Source organism: Salmo salar, chromosome 29 (genome assembly GCF_965601325.2).
Source record: "Salmo salar chromosome 29, fSalSal1, whole genome shotgun sequence".
Classification (NCBI taxonomy): Eukaryota; Metazoa; Chordata; class Actinopteri; order Salmoniformes; family Salmonidae; genus Salmo; species Salmo salar.
Genome location: NC_138319.1, coordinates 35,424,122 through 35,437,695, shown reverse-complemented (window position 1 = coordinate 35,437,695; position 13,574 = coordinate 35,424,122). Strand labels below are relative to the sequence as shown.

At 42.9% G+C, this 13,574-nt stretch overlaps 1 protein-coding gene across 1 annotated transcript in view; it reads left to right on the top strand.

Annotated features, from left to right (window-relative positions):
* Positions 1-13,574, top strand: part of LOC106590637 (netrin-G1) — a 218,324-nt gene that overhangs the window by 165,379 nt on the left and 39,371 nt on the right. The gene's annotated exons all lie outside the window — the stretch shown is intronic.

The window sequence follows — 13,574 nt, the reverse complement described above, 5'->3', positions numbered from 1 at the left end:
ACAGGCATTCTTCTAGCATTCTACTGCAATGACACAAACAGACATTCTCCTAGCATTCTACTTCAATGACACAAACAGGCATTCTACTCCAATGACACAAACAGGCATTTTACTTCAATGACACAAACAGGCATTCTACTCCAATGACACAAACAGGCATTTTACTTCAATGACACAAACAGGCATTCTCATGGCATTCTACTGCAATGACACAAACAGGCATTCTTCTAGCATTCTACTCCAATGACACAAACAGACATTCTCCTAGCATTCTGCTGCAATGACACAAACAGGCATTCTGCTAGCATTCTACTCCAATGACACAAACAGGCATTCTTCTAGCATTCTACTGCAATGACACAAACAGGCATTCTTCTAGCATTCTACTCCAATGACACAAACAGGCATTCTGCTCAAATGACACAAACAGGCATTCTTCTAGCATTCTACTCCAATGACACAAACAGGCATTCAACTCAAATGACACAAACGGGCATTCTTCTGCAATGACACACAGGCATTCTTCTCCAATGACACAAACATGCATTCTACTCCAATAACACACACAGGCAATCTTCTAGCATTCTACTCCAATGACACAAACAGGCATTCTACTAGCATTCTACTCCAATGACACAAACAGGCATTCTACTAGCATTCTACTCCAATGACACAAACAGGCATTCGACTAGCATTCTACTGCAATGACATAAACAGCCATTCTGCTCCAATGACACAAACAGGCATTCTCCTAGCATTCTACTCCAATGACACAAACAGGCATTCTCCTAGCATTCTACTCCAATGACACAAACAGGCATTCTACTGCAATGACACAAACGGGAATTCTACTAGCATTCTACTGCAATGACACAAACAGGCATTCTACTCCAATGACACAAACAGGCATTCTGCTCCAATGACACAAACAGGCATTCTGCTCCAATGACACAAACAGGCATTCTACTGGCATTCTACTCCAATGACACAAACAGGCATTCTACTAGCATTCTACTGCAATGACACAAACAGGCATTCTCCTAGCATTCTACTCCAATGACACAAACAGGCATTCTCCTAGCATTCTACTCCAATGACAAACAGGCATTCTACTAGCATTCTACTCCAATGACACAAACAGGCATTCTACTAGCATTCTACTGCAATGACACAAACAGGCATTCTTCTAGCATTCTACTCCAATGACACAAACAGGCATTCTTCTAGCATTCTACTCCAATGACACAAACAGGCATTTTACTTCAATGACACAAACAGGCATTCATCTAGCATTCTACTGCAATGACATAAACAGGCATTCTGCTCCAATGACAGAAACAGGCATTCTCCTAGCATTCTAATCCAATGACACAAACAGGCATTCTCCTAGCATTCTACTCCAATGACACAAACAGGCATTCTTCTAGCATTCTACTCCAATGACACAAACAGGCATTCTACTCCAATGACACAAACAGGCATTCTACTCCAATGACACAAACGGGAATTCTACTAGCATTCTACTGCAATGACACAAACAGGCATTCTACTAGCATTCTACTGCAATGACACAAACAGGCATTCTGCTCCAATGACACAAACAGGCATTCTGCTCCAATGACACAAACAGGCATTCTACTAGCATTCTACTCCAATGACACAAACAGGCATTCTACTAGCATTCTACTGCAATGACACAAACAGGCATTCTACTCCAATGACACAAACAGGCATTCTTCTAGCATTCTACTCCAATGACACAAACAGGCATTCTGCTAGCATTCTACTCCAATGACACAAACAGGCATTCTACTAGCATTCTACTCCAATGACACAAACAGGCATTCTACTAGCATTCTACTCCAATGACACAAACAGGCATTCTACTAGCATTCTACTGCAATGACACAAACAGGCATTCTACTAGCAATCTACTTCAATGACACAAACAGGCATTCTACTCCAATAACACAAACAGGTATTCTACTAGCAATCTATTTCAATGACACAAACAGGCATTCTACTCCAATGACACGAACATGCATTCTACTCCAATGACACAAACAGGCATTCTCCTAGCATTCTACTCAAATGACACAAATAGGCATTTTACTAGCATTCTACTCCAATGACACAAACAGGAATTCTTTTAGCATTCTACTCCAATGACACAAACAGGCATTCTTCTAGCATTCTACTCCAATGACACAAACAGGCATTCTTCTAGCATTCTACTCCAATGACACAAACAGGAATTCTTCTAGCATTCTACTCCAATGACACAAACAGGCATTCTTCTAGCATTCTACTCCAATGACACAAACAGGCATTCTTCTAGCATTCTACTCCAATGACACAAACAGGCATTTTACTTCAATGACACAAACAGGCATTCATCTAGCATTCTACTCCAATGACACAAACAGGCATTCTTCTAGCATTCTGCTGCAATGACACAAACAGGCATTCAACTAGCATTCTACTCGAATGACACAAACAGGCATGCTCCTCAAATGACACAAACAGGCATTATTCTGCAATGACACAAACAGGCATTCTTCTAGCATTGTACTCCAATGACACAAACAGGCATTCAACTCCAATAACACAAACAGGCATTCTTCTGCAATGACACACAGGCATTCTTCTCCAATGACACAAACATGCATTCTACTCCAATAACACACACAGGCAATCTTCTAGCATTCTACTTCAATGACACAAACAGGCATTCTTTTAGCATTCTACTTCAATGACACAAACAGGCATTCTACTCCAATGACACAAACAGGCATTCTGTTCCAATGACACAAACAAGCATTCTACTAGCATTCTACTCCAATGACACAAACAGGCATTCAACTAGCATTCTACTGCAATGACACAAACAGGCATTCTACTCCAATGACACAAACAGGCATCCTACTAGCATTCTACTCCAATGACACAAACAGGCATTCTCCTAGCATTCTACTCCAATGACACATACAGGCATTCTACTAGCATTCTACTCCAATGACACAAACAGGCATTCTACGCCAATGACACAAACAGGCATTCTTCTAGCATTCTACTCCAATGACACAAACAGGCATTCTCCTAGCATTCTACTCCAATGACACAAACAGGCATTCTACTCCAATGACACAAGCAGGCATTCTACTCCAATGATTCAAACAGGCATTCTTTTAGCATTCTACTGCAATGACACACAGGCATTCTTCTCCAGTGACACAAACATGCATTCTACTCCAATAACACACAGGCAATCTTCTAGCATTCTTCTTCAATGACACAAACAGGCATTCTCCTAGCATTCTACTCCAATGACACAAACAGGCATTCTCCTAGCATTCTACTCCAATGACACAAACAGGCATTCTACTAGCATTCTACTGCAATGACACAAACAGGCATTCTACGCCAATGACACAAACAGGCATTCTACTAGCATTCTACACCAATGACACAAACAGGCATTCTCCTAGCATTCTACTCCAATGACACAAACAGGCATTCGACTCCAATGACACAAACAGGCATTCTACTAGCATTCTACTCCAATGACACAAACAGGCATTCTCCTAGCATTCTATTCCAATGACACAAACAGGCATTCTACGCCAATGACACAAACAGGCATTCTACTAGCATTCTACACCAATGACACAAACAGGCATTCTCCTAGCATTCTACTCCAATGACACAAACAGGCATTCTACTCCAATGACACAAACAGGCATTCTACTAGCATTCTACTCCAATGACACAAACAGGCATTCTCCTAGCATTCTACTCCAATGACACAAACAGGCATTCTACTCCAATGACACAAACAGGCATTCTTCTAGCATTCTACTCCAATGACACAAACAGGCATTCTACTAGCATTCTACTACAATGACACAAACAGGCATTCTGCTCCAATGACACAAACAGGCATTCTACTAGCATTCTACTCCAATGACACAAACAGGCATTCTCCTAGCATTCTACTCCAATGACACATACAGGCATTCTACTAGCATTCTACTGCAATGACACAAACAGGCATTCTACGCCAATGACACAAACATGCATTCTCCTAGCATTCTACTCCAATGACAAACAGGCATTCTGCTAGCATTCTACTCCAATGACACAAACAGGCATTCTCCTAGCATTCTACTCCAATGACACAAACAGGCATTCTACTAGCATTCTACTCCAATGACACAAACAGGCATTCTACTCCAATGACACAAACAGGCATTCTACTCCAATGACACAAACAGGCATTCTACTAGCATTCTACTGCAATGACACAAACAGGCATTCTTCTGCAATGACACAAACAGGCATTCTTCTAGCATTCTACTCCAATGACACAAACAGGCATTCTTCTAGCATTCTACTCCAATGACACAAACAGGTATTCTGCTAGCATTCTACTCCAATGACACAAACAGGCATTCTACTCCAATGACACAAACAGGCATTATATTCCAATGACACAAACAGGCATTCTACTAGCATTCTACTCCAATGACACAAAGAGGCATTCAACTAGCATTCTACTGCAATGACACAAACAGGCATTCTACTCCAATGACACAAACAGGCATTCTACTAGCGTTCTACTCCAATGACACAAACAGGCATTCTCCTAGCATTCTACTCCAATGACACAAACAGGCATTCTACTAGCATTCTACTGCAATGACACAAACAGGCATTCTCCTCCAATGACACAAACAGGCATTCTACTAGCATTCTACTCCAATGACACAAACAGGCATTCTACTCCAATGACACAAACAGGCATTCTACTAGCATTCTACTCCAATGACACAAACAGGCATTCTCCTAGCATTCTACTCCAATGACACAAACAGACATTCTACTAGCATTCTACTGCAATGACACAAACAGGCATTCTGCTCCAATGACACAAACAGGCATTCTACTAGCATTCTACTCCAATGACACAAACAGGCATTCTCCAGGCATTCTACTCCAATGACACAAACAGGCATTCTACTCCAATGACACAAACAGACATTCTACTCCAATGACACAAACAGGCATTCTACTCCAATGATTCAAACAGGCATTTTTTTAGCATTCTACTGCAATGACACACAGGCATTCTTCTCCAGTGACACAAACATGCATTCTACTCCAATAACACACACAGGCAATCTTCTAGCATTCTTCTTCAATGACACAAACAGGCATTCTACTAGCATTCTACTCCAATGACACAAACAGGCATTCTCCTAGCATTCTACTCCAATGACACAAACAGGCATTCTGCTAGCATTCTACTCCAATGACACAAACAGACATTCTACTAGCATTCTACTCCAATGACACAAACAGACATTCTACTAGCATTCTACTCCAATGACACAAACAGGCATTTGTCTACCACTGAAATGACACAAATAAAAGCCAGTCATAGTTAAACAAAGAGCTATAAAAGAGTTTGCCACCATAAACCCAATCCTGAAATCTCTCACACGTACTCAGTGGGTTACTAAATGGCAGATCGGCCCTCCAGTGTGCCGCTTGGAACAGTTTTAGTCTAGCCAATCATACGATAAGGATTGTAATCCCTGGGGTGTAGTCCTAGAGGACAGCTTGAGACTTTGGCATGTGTTCTTATTTTCTGCTGTTGTGTGGGTGTGTCTGCATCCGGATGTGTGTCCACTCACCACGCCCCTTTCAGATCATGTTCCCCATCAAACAGAGGAGTGACCTCTAAGAGAGTGGGGAGGACATCATGAAAATCAATGGAGTACTCCATAAACACAAGCTAATGCTCTTCCTGTTATAGAGCTTAATGGAGAGATGGAGACACACACACACATACATACATACATATATATATATACACACACACAAGAACTCATAAAAATACAGTGCATTCGGAAAGTATTCAGACCCCTTGACTTTTTCGACATTTTGTTACGTTACAGCCTTATTCTAAAATGTATTAAATCAATTTGGATAAGAGCCTCTGATAATGACTGAAATGTCCACGTTAAAGTACTACATAAAGTACTACATGACAACACAATTCAATATCCAGTTTGTCTACAAATTAATCATTGACATGTTGGATTCACAAGTCTATCTCAACCAAAAATCTATGTTAAGAATGTGACTAAATAAAGTTGGATTTGATTCGTTCCTATTCTTAGATTTTTGTTTTTACACCGCTGCTATTCACTGTTTATTATCTATGCATAGTCACTTCACCCCTACCTACCTACAAAATAACTTGACTAACCTGTACCTCCACACATTGACTCAGTACCGGTATACCCTGTATATAGCCTCGTTATTGACATTTTTATTATGTTACTTTTTATTTTACTATTTCTACTTTAGTTTATTTAGTAAATATTTTCTTGACTCTTTCTTGAACTGCATTGTTGGTTAAGGGCTTGTTAGTCAGCGTTTCACTGTAAGGTCTACACCTGCTGTATTCGGAGCATGTGACAAATAACATTTGATTTGATTTGAGATGGAGACATGAATCCTACATATAGGCCTATATGTGTTGTTATTTTTAGTTGAATCCTGGGTTGAATTGAAACAATAGCTGTTGATGACTTTGTAAATACTATTTAGACCTAAATAGTATAATTGATGATACATAACTTTTTAAGCATGGTTACATTTAATTTGCTCTGTCAAACCTTCCATTTGGAAGGATTTTGATAGCAACATTGAATATGTTTACTTATTAAGAGATCTTGCAGTAATTATACTCATGATAGCACATGTGATGTAGTCAGTGACAACTTTCAAAGCTAAGCAGGGCCGGGCTTGGTTAAAACTCTGGATGAGAGACCAAATGAAAAGCTGTAGAGAGATCAACTCACCAGTAGCAGGTGCTGTCTATCCTACTGTTTCTTTCTGATAGTGGATCTGGTGTTGTTCCAAATGTAACATTTCAACACGTTTTATCCGTTTATCTATGTAGAAAATTGGTTCCAATGTTGACATACTTATATTTCTTTTGGGGGGGAGGGGCATCCAATGTATTTTCCATGTAAAAATACATTGACAAATTAGTTCAACCAGTTTGTGCACAGCCAGAAGACACTGTTGGGATAAAGTTTGTCCAAGTCAAGTGTTTTGGTATTTTTACATCAGTGGAGGCTGGTGACTTGAAAAATGGTGGAGGATGGGTGACCCACGGGAAGACGCGGAACTCAGGGAGACGACAGAGTGTTTAAAAAATCTAAACCTAAAGTATTTAACCTAAAGCATTTAATAAAGACATGTATTGTACAATATTATGGGGAATGGGAATGAGAGGGCTACTTACACCGTGTTGGAAAGGGATCACAGCAGTGATTGAATGAGGGTATGAGGCATGAGTTGAGGTGTTCAGAGGCTTGACTTCAGTGCAGGACAGGATTTTAATGGGAAGACAAAAACAATAACACAAGAGACTACACAATTAGACCAAAGAGCAAAGAATGAGTTAGTCCAAGCAAGGACTACAATCATTGATGTGTAATAATGTGTTTGTGTATGTGATTGACTCTACATAGAGTAGATTGATAGAGGTACTCACAGTGCTTGGAGAGGAAACATTCAATGTGCCAATGGATGAGTTGGCACATGAGACGTGGCTTCAGTTCATGTCAGGACAGGGTTGACACTGGTAGTAGAGTGGACTGGTCATCACCTCTTAATCAGGGAACAGGAGGGATCTTAGCTGGAAATACAAATAGCAGATACATTCCATTACAGCTGCGCCATCGTAGGTTTGGACAACAAGTTTCTCTATGAAGTTAAACTCAGACATCTCAAAATTCATGAAGTTTAACACAGACTGCGCATCTCGCCCACTTGACACATCAAAGTATCCCAAGAAACATTCCTGAATAAAGCCCTGATCATCCTGACGATAACTGAGAACTGCAAGCAGACTGGGGACACCATAGGTCCCAGAGCGCTCAGACTGGGGACACCATAGGTCCCAGAGTGGTCAGACTGGGGACACCATAGGTCCCAGAGCGGTCAGACTGGGGACACCATAGGTCCCAGAGTGGTCAGACTGGGGACACCATAGGTCCCAGAGCGGTCAGACTGGGGACACCATAGGTCCCAGAGCGGTCAGACTGGGGACACCATAGGTCCCAGAGCGGTCAGACTGGTGGTCACCATAGGTCGCAGAGCAGTCAGACTGGGGACACCATAGGTCCCAGAGCGGTCAGACTGGGGACACCATAGGTCCCAGAGCGGTCAGACTGGGGACACCATAGGTCCCAGAGCGGTCAGACTGGGGACACCATAGGTCCCAGAGCGGTCAGACTGGTGACACCATAGGTCCCAGAGCGGTCAGACTGGTGACACCATAGGTCCCAGAGCGGTCAGACTGGGGACACCATAGGTCCCAGAGCGGTCAGACTGGGGACACCATAGGTCCCAGAGTGGTCAGACTGGTGACACCAGAGCGGTCAGACTGGGGACACCATAGGTCCCAGAGCGGTCAGACTGGGGACACCATAGGTCCCAGAGTGGTCAGACTGGGGACACCATAGGTCCCAGAGCGGTCAGACTGGGGACACCATAGGTCCCAGAGCGGTGGGGCAATTTTTACCCCCTGAGGCCTGGAGTTTTTCCTTATATGTTAACCTAACTAGGAAAACTCTGGACCCTATATGGTATGACAGTGATTAATCAGTTGTAAAAAATGTTTTAATGGGCTATGATGGGACCAGTTTTTCCTAATCAGGTCACATGGTTTTAAAAAACTCCTTTCCCTAGGGGGGATGAAAACCCTGTCAAACTGCAGCTACCGTATACTTGTTAATTTAAATGATATTTAGACTAGATTAGGAGGGGGATTTCCTCTACCCAGACACAGAGACAACAACTGATAGACAATAGAACTCACAGGGCTGAGCTTTATGCATGTCCGCATCATGCAGGCCAATGCAACTGTAGGCCTTATAAAACACTTACTCACATCTGTCATCGCTATTATGTTGATTGATTCATCACAGTGAATCATTTTGGATTAAAAGGCAGCCTAGCCAGCCCAATGTTGAACATAAACTTAATTAGATCACATTCACATTTTCTCCTCACACACAAATGGACTATAAATACATAACGTTACCAATGAGTTACCCTGACCAGATGGACTATAAATACATAACGTTACCAATGAGTTACCCTGACCAGATGGACTATAAATACATAACGTTACCAATTAGTTACCCTGACCAGATGGACTATAAATACATAACGTTACCAATGAGTTACCCTGACCAGATGGACTATAAATACATAACGTTACCAATTAGTTTACCCTGACCAGATGGACTATAAATACATAACGTTACCAATTAGTTTACCCTGACCAGATGGAGAGGGCGCATAGGATGTAAAATCCATGAAATCAAATTGTATTTGCCACATGCGCCAAATACAACAGTGAAATGCATACTTACAAGCCCTTAACCAACAATGCAGTTTTAAGAAAAATGTAATTAAAGAGTAACAGTAAAATAAGAATAGCGAGGCTATATACAGGGGGTACCGGTAAAGAGTCAATGTGCGGGGGCACCAGTTAGTCAAGGTAATTGAGGTAATATATACATATAGGTAGAGTTAAAGTGACTATGCATAGATGATAAACAGAGAGTAGCAGGTGCATAAAAGGGGTAATGCAAATATTCTGGGTAGCCATTGTATTAGCTGTTCAGGAGTCTTATGGTTTGGGGGTAGAAGCTGTTAAGAATCCTCTTGGAACTAGACTTGGCACTTCGGTACTGCTTGCCGTGAAGTAGTAGAGAGAACAGTCTATGACTAGGGTGGCTGGAGTCTTTGACAATTTTTAGGGCCTTCCTCTAACACCGCCTGGTATAGAAGTCCTGGATGGCAGGAAGCTTAGCCCCAGTGATGTACTGTGCTGTACGCACCACCCTCTGTAGTGCCTTGCGGACGGAGGCCAAGAAATTGCCACACCAGTCAGTGATGCAACCAGTCAGGATGCTCTCGATGGTGCAGCTGCAGAACTTTTTGAGGATCTGAGGACCAACGCCAAATCTTTTCAGTCTCCTGAGGGGGAATAGGGGCGTGCTTGGTCCTCCTTTTCCTGTAGTCCACAATCATCTCCTTTGTCTTGATCACATTGAGGGAGAGGCTGTTATCCTGGCACCACACAGCCAAGTCTCTGACCTCCTCCCTATAGGCAGTCTCATCGTTATCGATGATCAGGCCTACCACTGTTGTGTCATCGGCAAACTTAATGATGGTGTTGGAGTCAGGCCTGGCCATGCAGTCATGAGTGAACAGGGTGTACAGGAGGGGACTGAGAACGCACCCCTCAGGGGCCCCCGTGTTGAGGATCAGCGTGGCGGATGCGTTGTTACCTTCCCTTACCACCTGGGGGCGGCCCGACAGGAAGTCCAGGATACAGTTGCAGAGGGAGGTGTGTAGTCCCAGGGTCCTTAGCTTAGTGATGAGCTTTGAGAGCACTGTGGTGTCGAACGCTGAGCTGTAGTCAATGAATAGCATTCTCACATAGGTGTTCCTTTTGTCCAGGTGGGAAAGGGCAGTGTGGAGTGCAATAGAGATTGCATCATCTGTGGATCTGTTGGTGCCATATGCAAATTGGAGTGGGTCTAGGGTTTCTGGGATAATGGTGTTGATGTGAACCATGACCAGCCTTTCAAAGCACTTCATGGCTACAGACGTGAGTGTTACGTTTCGGTAGTCATTTAGGCAGGTTACCTTAGTGTTCTTGGGCATAGGGACTATGGTGGTCTGCTTGAAACATGTTGGTATTACAGACTCAGTCAGGTACGGGTTGAAAATATCAGTGAAGACACTTGCCAGTTGCTCTTATTAGTAGCCTACAGTTGATCAGACTGAAAAATAGTCTTGTTTTCATCCCATACAGCATTTAAGATTTCTAATGTTTACGTGTAGCCTAGGCTGCTGCAACATTTATGTAATGAGTTTTTGCTTGTGTCTGTCCGGAGTGATTATGTTTTATCATCTTTGCTAAATAAATACCGGAGGAAAGTGTAAAGCCTACTTAGGCACACACGAAAATCTAAAACCAGAAACAGCAAGCAATGCAGATGTACGTAGAAGCACGGTGGCTAGGACAAACTCCCTAGAAAGGCTGGAACCTAGGAAGAAGCCAACAGAGGAACCAGGCTCTGAGGGGTGTGCCGGGTTGAGATTATAGCAGTACATGGCCAAGATGTTCAAATGTTCATAGATGACCAGCAGGGTCAAATAATAATAATAATCACAGTGGTTGTAGTGGGTGCAACAGGTCAGCACCTCAGGAGTAAATGTCAATTGGCTTTTCATAGCCGATCATTCAGAGTTAGAGACAGCAGGTGCGGTACAGAGAGAGAGAGAGTTGAAAACAGCAGGTCCGGGACATGGTAGCACGTCCAGTGAACAGGTCAGGGTTCCATAGCCGCAGGCAGAACAGTTGAAACTGGAACAGCAGCACGACCAGGTGGACTGGGGACAGCAAGGTATCATCAGGCCAGGTAGTCCTGAGGCATGGTCCCAGGGCTCAGGTCCTCCAGGCGGGGAGGGAGAGGGAGAGAGAGAATTAGAGGGAGCATACCTAAGGGATAGAGGGATATCTTCAAACCACCAACTTACTACTCAGAGACAAGGCTGAGTGTAGCCCATGAAGATCTCCCCCACGGCACAAACCCGAGGGGGGCACCAAACCCGGAATGGAAGATCATGTCAGTGACTCAACCCACTCAAGTAACGCACCCCTCCTAGGGACGGGATGGAATAGCACCAGTAAGCCAGTGACTCAGCCCCCTAGAGGCAGAGAATCCCGGTGGAGAGATAATAACTGGCCAAGCAGAGACAGCAAGGGCGGTTCGTTGCTCCAGTGCCTTTCCGTTCACCTTCAGACCCCTGGGCCACACTACACTCGATCGACATCCTAGAAAAGATAGTTGAATTTTCGATGTGTTCAGCAAGTAAAGCGTGCCCTTACCTCTTTTTTAAAATGTATTTAACCAGGCAAGTCAGTTAAGAACAATTTCTTATTTACAATGACGGCCTACCCTGGCAAAATCCTAATACGGACGACGCTGTGCAAATTTGTGCGCTGCCTTATGGGACTCCCAATCACGGCCGGTTGTGATACAGCCTGTAATAGAACCAGGGTCTGTAGCCTTAGACCGCTGCACCACTCGGGAGCCCTAACCTCTGCAAGCTCCTTGTAGTTGCCCTTGTTGGTGGAACTTTCCCTCTCGTCCTGTCCTCTATGCAGCTTTTTCCCAGAAGCTTGAATCTGATGTGGGCATTCATATGCTCACTGCTTTTGTTTTGCCGTTTAGCTGAATGATCAATGTACCCACCTTTCGACCAAGGTTCAGACTTTCCAAAAAGCAGGCAAGGCCAGCAATGCAGGTGGCTTGATGAAAAGCTCCCTGTTAACCAGCTATACTTTCGATACCAGTTGGTATTGAACGCCCTCACCTTTTCATCCTTCTTCACAAAACTGATCTCAGGCAGAGGTCGACCCTCACTTTTAATTCTCACACATTTCCGTGTACCCCAGAGAATGAGAGGTTGTTTTTAAACAAAAAGTTCACAACATTTTCAGCAGCGTTGGCCATTCTATCATTCTGGCGGAGAGAACTGCTAGCTAGCTACTGACGTTAGCAAGGCTAACTTCTAAAAATGTTAAATAAATAGCAGTAACTGGACACACAAATACAATTCTAAAACCAAGAAAACTATTTATAATACACCTCTTCCGTCTCCTGTAATTTGAAAAAATGAATTTTAATTGAATAATAAAAAAATGTAAATGCTAAACGATTACTCTTCACTCTTAATCTCTTAATCTCTATCTAACAATGTCACCAAGCTTCGCAACACATAGAACCCCCATAATGTTCTGTGGCACAATCCCAATACAACACACAAGGTTCATTTTCTGATCCTAATTCTATGATTCAATGGGCAACATGTCCGTTCATGCTGCAAAAGTTTTGATTGGTTGGAGGACGTCCTCCAGAAGTCGTCTTAATTAACATGTATGTCTATGGAAGGGGGTGAGGCCTACGAGCCTCCTAGGTTTTGTATTGAAGTCAATGTAGCCAGAAGAGGACGGAAGCTAGCTGTCCTCCGGCTACACCATTGTGCTACCCCAGACAGTGTTATTGAAGTTACTGTAGACCTTCATTGCAAAACAGTGTATTTAATTAAATTATTTGGTGACATATGAATGTATTTACATTTACATTTACATTTTAGTCATTTAGCAGACGCTCTTATCCAGAGCGACTTACAGTAGTGAATACATACATTTCATACAATTTCATACATTTTTTTTTTTTTTTGCTGGCCCCCCGTGGGAATCGAACCCACAACCCTGGCGTTGCAAACACCATGCTCTACCAATTTAGTATAGTTTTAACTAAAAAGTTAAACAATAGTAGTGCAGCGCCCCTGGAACAAATTATTGTTAAGAGCCTTGCTCAAAGGAAAGTTGACAGATTCTTCACCTTGTCAGCTCGGGTATTCAAACCAGCGACGTTTTGGTTACTGGCCCAATGTTTTAA